We start from the raw sequence: 11724 nt of genomic DNA on the forward strand, positions 1-11724 counted from the left end.
TAATCCCCTTTATTGCCAGGACGAGCTACTAGTGGGGTCTTTGTTCTTTGACGAAATCAGGCGTGAGGCTCTGGGGTGAGAGCACAGAGTTCAGGATCCTGGACCACAAGACAATTCTCGTCCCCAGGGAAGATTAATCACTGAGAGCTCTCACGGAGGCCTCTTTCTGAATACAAGACCCAGGTCCACCTGACTGCCATCAGTTCCCAGTGCTAGATGCCTCACACCAAACAAAAAACAATACAGGAACACAAACACAACCATCAGCACACAGACTATGTAAAGCCATAATAAGCTAATAGACACCTCAAAAAACACACCCTGAATTATCGGGAACAAGCTGCAAGCTGACACAGTTCTTGCAGCTTAAAGCATGGCAAAGTCCTGCTTAATTCTTGACAGGACCCAAAAGAGTTATTAGAGAAGATATGAGTCTTGGCCTGTGAGGTCGCTTGCGGTTTCTCTAACTATAGTTTGTCCTTGGCATGCTTCGATAGTCACAGTCTGTTCTCACACATGTTTATATCCTGGTTCGCAGAATGTTTTGTACTATAACTTTAACATTAAGGAAATACTGTCTGATGATTCTGTCTGGTGATTTTAACAAAAACATGTATTGTCTACTGCAATATATAAAAAGAGGTTTGATGGGAAATAAAGTGTGTGTGTACTTGTACACCACCCTCCTGACCCCATCTCTTTTTAATCCCCTCACTTGCTCTCAGGACTTGTTCCTCAGTCTAACAGCAACCGACAAGTGGTGCCCAAACAGGGACCTGAGTACATGAGCTGTTGAGAGGGACCCCGGAGATACTTCACATGCATGCATAACGTAAGTGAGATTGTTCCAGGGGACCTTTTAGATGTAGTTTTTCTGTCTGTTTTGTTCTCATCAGGAGTAAAAATGGGGCAAACTGGATCTAAGGAACGACAATGTTTCATTCAGCTACTGTACTCTGTTATCCACTCAGGGCATTAAGGTTACACAGAAACAGCTTGATCGTTTTCTCCATTTTGTACAGGAAATTTGTCCATGGTTCCCGGAGGGAGGAACTGTTAATATTCAAACATGGGAAAAAATAGGTCAGCAATTGAAAACTTTCTATTCCCTTCATGGACCTTCTAAGGTTCCTGTAGATACTTTTTCACTTTGGAATTTGATAAGGGACTGTCTTGACCCAACTCATGAGATTCAGAAGTTATTTAAAGCAGCGTCCTTACACTGCTCTCCTTCTGCTACTCAGTTACAAAATTTGCCTCAGGAACCTGTTTCCCTTACTGTGCCTCCCTTGTTGGTGACCATGCCATCTTCAGAGTCCCTGGAGGATGATGATAAATTATCCCCAGAGGATGAGACTAAATTGGAGGAAGAGGCTGAACGATATCACAATCCTGATTTTGATGATGGCATTTTTGCAGCCCTTAAGAATGCACCAGCGGTATCTGAAAACTTCCCTATATTAGATAAAACTTCATTTACTGCTTTAGTCCAAGCTTTAACTTGGGTAAAACATTTACATGTTGTTACTCAAGATACTTCCCTAGCCCCTAATGCACATTCTTCTGTTTCTTCTGTGCCAGTGAATGTTTTTGATGAGCCTCTCTCAGCAGATCAGGGTTCTATGCCTGTTTCTTCTGCTTCCTCTCTGCCTTTGAGTCTTTCTTCTCCACTCTAAACTGCTTTATTTCAAGCTTCTAAGCAGGGGGAAGATGTATCTTCTTTGGGATTTAAAATAAAGAAGGGGGAATATACCACTACCCCACACAATTTATTGTGACACTCTTTATATACTTTAAACTTTTTGAACATAGATAAGCAAGGACAGACAGCTGCAGAAAGATTTTGACATCATCGTGGCTTGCCTTTTGCTGAAGTCTGTTGGTGGGATCCTCTTACTAATCAATGGAATGGTCCAGATCCTGTACTAATATGGGGACAAGAGCATGTTTGTGTGTTTCCTAGGGACGCTGAAGATCCTTGTTGGATACCTGAGCACCTCGTGAGATTCTATGGATCCGGACCAGATGGTGAATTCCCTTTCCCCCAATATGGATCCAGACTTGATGGTGAATTCCCTCCCCTGCCATATGAAGAGAATGTGACTCAACAAAACCCGGTTAGGAACTTAACCACTTTTGTTATGGCTTGTGTTCTATCACCCTATGCTATTCTTACTGGTTCTGTGTATGTTTTCCAAAAAGAAGGGTTTTATGACATACGTTGTGATAATTGTAATTTGACAAATTGTATAACCATGGGGGAGTCCAATCAGGGATTTATTCTTGTTCATCAGCCTCCCTTTGTTATGCTCCCTGTAAATGTTACAGGTCCTTGGTATTCTAATTCAGGTTTGCAGGTCATGCATGAACTTTCCCTTCCTTTACAATGGCCCAAACGATTTTGGGGGCTACTTATAGCTGGAATTATAGCGCTCATTGCAGTCAGTGCTTCTGTAGCTATTTCCACTACTGTGCTGACTCAAAGTATCCATACTGCCACATTTGTGAATAACTTAGCCACTAATGTCTCTAATGTTTTGGAAACTCAGGAATCTATTGATAGAAAATTAGAAAGTTGTGTTTATGCATTGGAAGAAGTTGCTCTTATTCTTGGAGACCAATTAGCTGCTTTAAAAACTGCCTTTTCTATGTGTTGTCATGCAGAATTTTCTGCAATCTGTATAACCACTAAGCCATATAATCATTCGCAGTGACCTTGGCCTCAGATTAAGAATCATTTATTGGGAATTTGGTCTCATTCCAATCTATACCTTGATATTGTTTGCTTACATGAGGATACCACAAATATCCAGTATGCAGCTCCCCTAGATGTAAATGAAGTGGAAATTGCTTGAGACATATTTACCCAGATTACATATACTTTTGCCCCAAGTTCTCTTATTAACCTCCTTTATCCTATAATTGCTATTGATGTTTTAATATTGTTATGTATTTGTTGTTTTCCAGTCCTCCTGCGAACTGGCTTATGAGCAATTGCAGAACTCCGAGTCAGACTCTACCACCTCACATTAAAATATAAGGAAGGGGGACATGTCGGGAACCAGCTGCAAGCTGACACAGTTCTTACAGCTTAAAGCATGGCAAAGTCCTACTTAATTCTTGACAGGACCCAAAAGAGTTATTAGAGAAGATATGAGTCCTGGCCTGTGAGGTCGCTTGTGGTCTCTCTAACTATAGTTTGTCCTTGGCATGCTTCGATAGTCACAGTCTGTTCTCACGCATGTTTATATCCCAGTTCACAGACTGTTTTGTACTATAACTTCAACATTAAGGAAATACTGTCTGATGATTCCGTCTGGTGATTTTAACAAAAACATGTATTGTCTACTGCAATATATAAAAAAAGGTTTGATGGGAAATAAAGTGTGTGTGTGCTTATACACCACCCTCCAGACCCTGTCTCTTTTTAATCCCCTCACCTGCTCTCAGGACTTGTTCTTCAGTCTAACAGTGACTGACACTGAATGCCCTGCTCATCAGAAGGAACACACTCAACTCCACCCATTAGAACACAGGTGTCAGGCCCTCCTATCAGGAAGCCTACACAAGCCACTGGACAAACCTCACAACAGGGGGCAGAAAACAGAAGCAACAGGAACTATGACTCTGCAGCCGAGGGAAAGGAGACATTAAAAACTGTAAATTAGACAAAAAGAGAAGACAGAGAAATAACTTGCAGGCAAATGAGCAAGGTAAAAACCCACAAAACCAAATAAATAAAGAGGAAATAGGGAAACTACCTGAAAAAAGAATTTATAGTAATGATGGTAGAGATGATCCAAAATCTCAGAAACAGAATAGAGAAAATATAAGAAACACTTAACAAAGACATAGAAGAACTAATGAGCAAACAAACAGTAATGAACAATCCAATAAATGAAGCTAACAATACTCTAGAAGGAATCAATAACAGAATAACTTAGGAAGAAGAACGGATAAGTGAGCTGGAAGACAGAATAGAGGAAATAACTGTCGCAGAGCAGAATAAAAGGAAAAGAATGGAAGACAGTCTCAGAGACCTCTGGGACAATATTAAATGCAACAACATTTGAATTATAGGTGTCCCAGAAGAAGAAAAAAAATGAAAGGGTTTGAGAAAATATTTGAAGAAATTATAGTCTAAAACATTTCCAACATGGGAAAGGAAATAGTCAATCAAGTCCAGGAAACACAGAGAGTCCCATACAGGAAAACCCAAGGAGAAACATGCAGAGATACATATTAATCAAACTAAAAAAAATTAAACATGAAGAAAAAATATTAAAAGCAGCAAGGGGAAAGCAACAAATAACATACAAAGGAATCCCCATAAGGTTAACAGCTAATCTTTCAACAGAAACTCTAAAGGACAAAAGTGATGAAAAGGAAAAAGGATTACCAAGATTACTCTACAGCAAGGATCTCATTCAGATTTGACGGAGAAATCAAAACCTTTACAGACAAACAAAAGTTAAGAAAATTTGGCACCACCAAACCAGTTTTACAGCAAATGCTAAAGAAACTTCTCTAGGCAGGAAACACAAGAGTGGGAGGGCTTCCCTGGTGGCGCAGTGGTTGGGAGTCCGCCTGCCGATGCAGGGTACACGGGTTCGTGCCCCGGTCTGGGAAGATCCCACATGCCGCGGAGCGGCTAGGCCCGTGGGCCATGGCCGCTGAGCCTGCGCGTCCAGAGCCTGTGCTCCGCAACGGGAGAGGCCACAACAGTGAGAGGCCCGCGTACAGCAAAAAAAAAAAAAAAAAAAAAAAAAAAAAAAAAAAAAAAGAGTGGGAAAAGACCTACAAAAACAAAACCAAAAAAATGAGGAAAACAGTAATGGGAACATACTTATCAATAATTACCTTAAATGAGAATGGATTAACTGCTGCAACCAAGAGACACAGACTGGCTGAATGGATGCAAAAACCAACCTGTATATATGCTGTCTACAAGAGACCCACTTCAGACCTAGGAGCACATACAGAATGAAAGTGAGGGGATGGAAAAAGGTATTCCATACAAATGTAAATCAAAAGGAAGCTGGAGTAGCAATTCTTATATGAGACAAAATAGACTTTAAAATAAAGACTATTACAAGAGACAAAGAAGGACACTACATAATGATCAAGGGATCAATCCAAGAAGAAAATATAACAATTGTAAATATTTATGCACCCAATATTGGAGCACTTCAATACATAAGGCAAATGTTAACAGCCATAAAAGGAGACATAGACAGTAACAAAATAATTGTAGGGGACTTATAACACCCCACTTTCTCCAATGGACAGATCATCCAAAATGAAAATAAATAAGGAAACATAAGCTTTATATGACACATTAGACCAGATAGACTTAATTAATATTTATAGGACATTCCATCCAAAATCAACAGAAAAAACTTTCTTCTCAAGTGCACACAGAGCACACAGAATATTCTCCAGGATAGATCACACCTTGGGTCACAAATCAAGCCTTGGTAAATTTATGAAAATTGAAATCATATCAAGCATGTTTTCGGACCACAACACTATGAGACTAGATATCAATTATAGGAAAAAAATACTGTAAAAATACAAACATATGGAAGCTAAAGCCTATGCTACTAAACAACAAAGAGATCACTGAAGAAATCAAAGAGGAAATAAAAGAAATACCTAGAAAAAAATGACCCCAAACCTATGGAATGCAACAAAAGCAGTTCTACAATGGAAGTTTATAGCAATACAAACCTACCACAAGAAACAAGAAAAAATCTCAAATAAACAACCTAACCTCACACCTAAAGCAATTAGAGAAAGAAGAATAAAAAATCCCAAAGTTAGCAGAAGGAAAGAAATCATAAAGATCAGATCAGAAATAAATGAAAAAATAAATGAAGGAAACAATAACAAAGATCAGTAAAACTAAAAGCTGGTTCTTTGAAAAGATAAACAAAATTGATAAATCATTAGCCAGACTCATCAGGAAAAAAAGGGAGAAGACTCAAATCAATAGAATTAGAAATGAAAAAGGAGAAGTAACCACTGACACTGCAGAAATACAAAGGATCATGAGAGATTACTACAAGCAACTATATGCCAATAAAATGGACAACCACCAAGAAACAGACAAATTCTTAGAAAAGTACAAGCTTCCAAGACTGAACCAGGAATAAATAGAAAATACGGACTGATCAATCACAAGCACTGAAGTTGAAACTGTGATTAAAATCTTCCAACAAACAAAAGCCTGGAGACAGATGACTTCACAGATAGACTTCGTCTATCTGTCTCAAACTCTTCCAAAATATAGCAGAAGGATGGACACTCCCAAACTCATTCTACAAGACCACCATCACCCTGATACCAAAACCAGACAAAGATGTCACCAAAAATGAAATCTACAGGCTAATAACACTGCTAAAATCCTCAACAAAATACTAGTAAACAGAATCCATCAGCACATTTAAAGGATCATACACTATGTTCAAATAGGGTTTACCCAGGAAAGGTAGGATTCTTCAATATATGCAAATCAATCAATGTGATACACCATATTAACAAATTGAAGGATAAAATCCATATGATAATCTCAATAGATGCAGAAAAAGCTTTTGACAAAATTCAACACCAATTTATGTAATAACTCTCCAGAAAGTGGGCACAGAGGGAACCTACTTCAACGTAATAAAATCCATATTTTACAAACCCACAGCTAACGTCATTCTCAATGGTGAAAACTTAAAGCATTTCATCTAAGATCAGGAACAAGACAAGGGTGCCAACTCTCTCCATTATTGTTCAACATAGTTTTGGAAATTTTAGCCACAGCAAACAGACAAGAAAAATAAATAAAAGGAACCAAAATTGGAAGAGAGGAAGTAAAATTGTCACTGTTTGCAGATGGCATGGTATTATACATAGAGAAGCCTAAATATGGCACCAGAAAACTACTGGAGCTAATCAATGAATTTGGTAAAGTTGCACATTAAAAAATTAATGCACAGAACTCTCTTGCACTCCTATATACTAACAACAAAAAATCAGAAAGTGAAATTAAGGAAACACTCCCATTTTCCATTGCAACAAAAAGAATGAAATACCTAGAAAAAAACTTACCTAAGGAGGCAAAAGACCTGTATCCAGAAAACTATAAGACACTAATGAAAGAAATCAAAGATGTTACAAACAGATGGAGAGATATACCATGTTCTTGGATTGGAAGAATCAATATTGTGAAAATGCCTATACTACGCAAAGCCAGCCACAGATTCATTGCAATCCATATCAAATTACCAATGGCATTTTTCACAGAATTAGAACAAGAAATTTTACAATTTGTTTGGAAACACAAAAGCCCCTAAATAGAAAAAACATCTTGAGAAAGAAAAACAGCTGGAGGAATCAGGCGCCCTGACATCAGACTATACTACAAAGCTACATTAATCAAGGCGTTGTTGTCCTGGCACAAAAACAGATATATGGATCAATATAACAGGATAGAAAGCCCAGAGATAAACCTACGCACATATGGTAATCTTATCTTTGACAAAGGAGACAAAAATATACCATGGAGAAAAGACAGCTTCTTCAATAAGTGGTGCTGGGAAAACTGGACAACTACATGTAACAGAATGAAATTAGAACACTTCCTAACACCATACACAAAAATAAACTCAAAATGGATCAAAGACCTAAATGTAAGGCCAGACACTATAAAAAACCTTAGAGGAAAACATAGGCAGAACACTCTATGACCTAAATCACAGCAAGATCCTTTTTGACCCACCTCCTAAAGAAATGGAAATAACAAAAATAAACAAATGTGTCCTAATGAAACTTAAAAGCTTTTGCACAGCAAAGGAAACCTTAAACAAGACAAAAAGACAACTCACAGAATGGGAGAAAATATTTTCAAACAAAGCAACTGACAAAGGACTAATCTCCAAAATATACAAGTAGCTCATGCAGCTCAATATCAAAACAACAAACAATACAATCCAAAACTGGGAAGAGGACCTAAATAGATATTTCTCCAAAGAAGACATAGAGATGGCCAACAAACACATGAAAATACGCTCAACATCACTAATCATTAGATAAATGCAAATCAAAACTAAAATGTGGTATCATCTCACACCGGTCAGAATGGCCATCATCAGAAAATCTACAAGCAATAAATACCGGAGAGGTTTGCAGAAAAGAGAACCCTCCTGCACTGTTGGGAATGTAAATTGATACAGACACTGTGAAGAACAGTATGGAGGTTCTTAAAAAACTAAAAATAAAACTACCATATGACCCAGCAATGCCACTACTTGACACATATCTTGAGAAAGCCATAATTCAAAAAGAAACATGCACCACAATGTTCACTGCAGCACTATTTATAATAGCCAGCACATGGAAGCCACCTAAATGTCCATTGACAGATGAATGGATAAAGAAGAGTTGGCACATATATACAATGGAATATTACTCAGCCATAAAAAGGAAAAAAATTGAGTTTTTTGTAGAGATGTGGATGGACCTAGAGTCTCTCATATGGAATGAAGTAAGTTACAAAGAGAAAAGCAAGTACCATATGCTAATGCATATATACAGAATGTAAAATAAACGGTATTGATGAACCTAGTTGCGGGGCAGGAATAAAGATGCAGATGTAGAGAATGGACTTAAAGACATGCAGGGGGGTGGGAAGCTGGGATAAAGTGAGAGAGTAACACTGACATATATACACTACCAGTTGTAAAATGGATGGCTAGTGTGGAGCTGCTGCATATCACAGGGAGATCAGCTCAGTGCTTTGTGATGATCTAGAGGGGTGGGATAGGGACGATGGGAGGGAGGCTCAAGAGGGAGGGGATATGGGGATATATGTATACATATAGCTGATTCACTTTTCTGTACAGCAGAAACTAACACAACATTGTAAAGCAATTATTCTCCAATAAAGATGTAAAAAAATACATAAATATAAAGTTTAATAATGCACAAAAACAGCTATTATTTTACTTTCTAGATATTTCATATCCAAAAACTTTGTGTGTATGTATATCTTAAGTTATCCCAAATATTCATTTTTCTCTCATTATCAATAAAAATTAAAAGTTGTTTTTTCTGGAATCTGTACATTGAAGTCAACTTTTTTTTATTGTTTTCTTGATCTTTTGGTATTTCAAAGATAGTTCATGTTTTACATGTTCTTTTTATATTCTATATTTTTACATGTTCTTTCTGTATTCTATGCAGTAGTTTTGCAACTGCTTTATTTGTTGTCTCTAAACATTCTCAATATGAAATGAAATATTTAATACTACTGCATATAGCCAATTGAACAACTCCTAACATTCTATGATGTGGATTGGAGATAGGAATATCACTTGTGATGGTAAAAATACCATGAAAACACCAGCATTAAGGGTCTCAAATTTTAAGAATAACTTTATTTGTTTTTAAACTTTATCCCAAATATCTTATGTTGCATGTAAAATATTAGCTATTACATAATCCTACCAGAACTATGAAAAAATATTAACCTGAATCAGTGGCCAAATTGTAAATTTATTTTGCATTTAAAATATATAAGAATATATTTATGTATAAAAATAATAAAATTATATTGCCCCTCCTTTAAGTTTGTGACATGAACCATGATTCATTTAGTCTTTACCTCTCAAACATACCTTAATGATAATATTCTGTTGGCCATCAAACTCTACTCCTCCTGTGTAAGGGAACATTTTATGAATTATGAATACGCATCTGAAAAATTACAGTCTTCTTTAACAGTCTGATTCTAAATGCAGCCTTGTTTTGAAGAAAGAATGAAAGGCATTTTTTTCCCTTAAATCCTCAGCTAGCTTTTCTTCTTCTTGGAGACTCTCACCAGAAACTGATTAATGCTGGAGATGAGTGTGTCACCAGATGTGCAAGTTAAAGGGACTAGTAAGTTTCTCCTGATAGATATACTTTGGTTGCCTTATCTGGTGCCAGAATCTTACTGAATATCTATTTCCTTCACCAGTAAAATAAGCAAACCTTCAGAGTGTTTTTGTGTATATTATGTAAAACAATGTGCTTACATTCCCTAGTATAACATAGTATCAATAAAGATTAATTTTCCTCCTACTTGGACAAACTGAAGGCAAATAAATATTTAAATAGATTTTCAATTATTTTTTTGAAAATGTTAAGAAATGGTTTGATGACTGAGCTTTAGTATATATTATCTACTTCTTTATTAAAACCCTGAAAAGGAAATTCATCTTCTTAGAGCCTTGTTACTCAAAATGTACTCCTGTGGTTTTGCCTTGGGAAACTGTTGGATATTCAGACTCTCAATTACTGCTTGACTTATAATGAATCTGAATGTGCACTTTACCAAGTTTTCCAGGAAAGTTGACATTCACATTAAAGTTCAAGACACACTATCCCAAAGGGTTTTATTGTTGCCCCCCTGTTTACCTTACTAGAGACAGCTCTAAAGCAGAAATCAGGTATGTACCCATTCAAAACTAGAAATGTTGAGGTCAGAGCTCTGTGGAACTCATTTGCTAATGCTTCTTCTTGATGCCTGCCAAGAATGATTGCTCTCCTGAGTCCTTTATTTTCTGACCCAGTTAGTCTTTCCTCTGTGTGACTTTCAGGTTCTATATTGGTGCTAAGATTACTCCTCTTACCTCCTTTGGAAGTTTGCTGCTCTGCCAGCTCTTCTGTATTGGATGTTCTGTAGACTTCTATCTCTGGCCAACCTTCATGTCGGATGTCCTCTCTGATTCATTCTAACCCTCCTCCTCCATACAATTCCGGGGCCTCTTTATTTTTAAAAATAGTCCAGAAGATTTTTTTAAGTGTGTGTGTTGGGAGAGTGGATGAAATAGATAAAAGAAAAGGAAGAGCCAAAAAATGATGTGGAAAAAAAAAGTGTGAAAGAAGATCAAAACAGGATTTTGAAAAAATGAATTCACGGTATACTCTAAGACATGAGACCCAGTGAAAGAAAATGATAAAAATTGTATGATGAATGTTTTCTTATGTCAATATTCTCAGTGTATATCTATAACTATATGTATAACTACATAGAAGTTTTACATGTAGAGGAGAACTTGAGGACTTTCATGAATGTCATCCAAATTACCCCCTCTTATTAGTCTTTGTCATGGATTATGAAATTATCTTATTTTTCAGGAAATAAAACCAATTCCTCTGTGTATTATTCTATAGTAAAATATGTATGTACACATAAATACATGCACACTGTTATAAATGAAATAAATTTATCCTTACAATTACTCCCCACCCTTTTTGCAGTTACTTTTATTTCCAGATGGAATTCTACCTCATGATTGTTTAAAGAGCAGTCACCTGCAGTGTATTCCCTTTAGGGATGAATTCTAATGTCCTGAAGTGTTCTGAAAGGTACAGATTGATTATAACCTCTATTTACCTCTTAGATCAGTAAGTGATAAATTGCTCTCCTTTGGCCTCTACAATGCTGCAATGTGGGCTGCTTCATGTTCACTGTGGAGAGCACTGCTGAGCCTAAAATTATTTACAATTGTTGGAAAGTTAGGCACTTCATTTCAAGGAAGAAAAATATATTTTAAAAACTTCATAATACATATACATCATGTTTGCATCAGTAATTTTTTCTGTTGCCTTCACACTCTTTCTGAAAAGTCTGTCCTGGGAAGCTGAGAGCTAAAGTGTATATTTCAAAGTACAACTCCCCTGCTTTAGAAA

General features: G+C 36.8%; 1 long non-coding RNA gene across 1 annotated transcript; it reads left to right on the forward strand.

Annotated features, from left to right (window-relative positions):
• Nucleotides 1–759: 759 nt before the first annotated feature.
• Nucleotides 760–3048, forward strand: LOC132435623 (uncharacterized). Its single transcript, XR_009521589.1, has 3 exons — nucleotides 760–832; nucleotides 1964–2117; nucleotides 2968–3048. It is a non-coding gene; the product is annotated as an uncharacterized lncRNA (long non-coding RNA).
• Nucleotides 3049–11724: the final 8676 nt, after the last annotated feature.

The sequence above is a fragment of the Delphinus delphis genome, chromosome 12, assembly GCF_949987515.2.
Source record: "Delphinus delphis chromosome 12, mDelDel1.2, whole genome shotgun sequence".
NCBI classification, from domain to species: domain Eukaryota; kingdom Metazoa; phylum Chordata; class Mammalia; order Artiodactyla; family Delphinidae; genus Delphinus; species Delphinus delphis.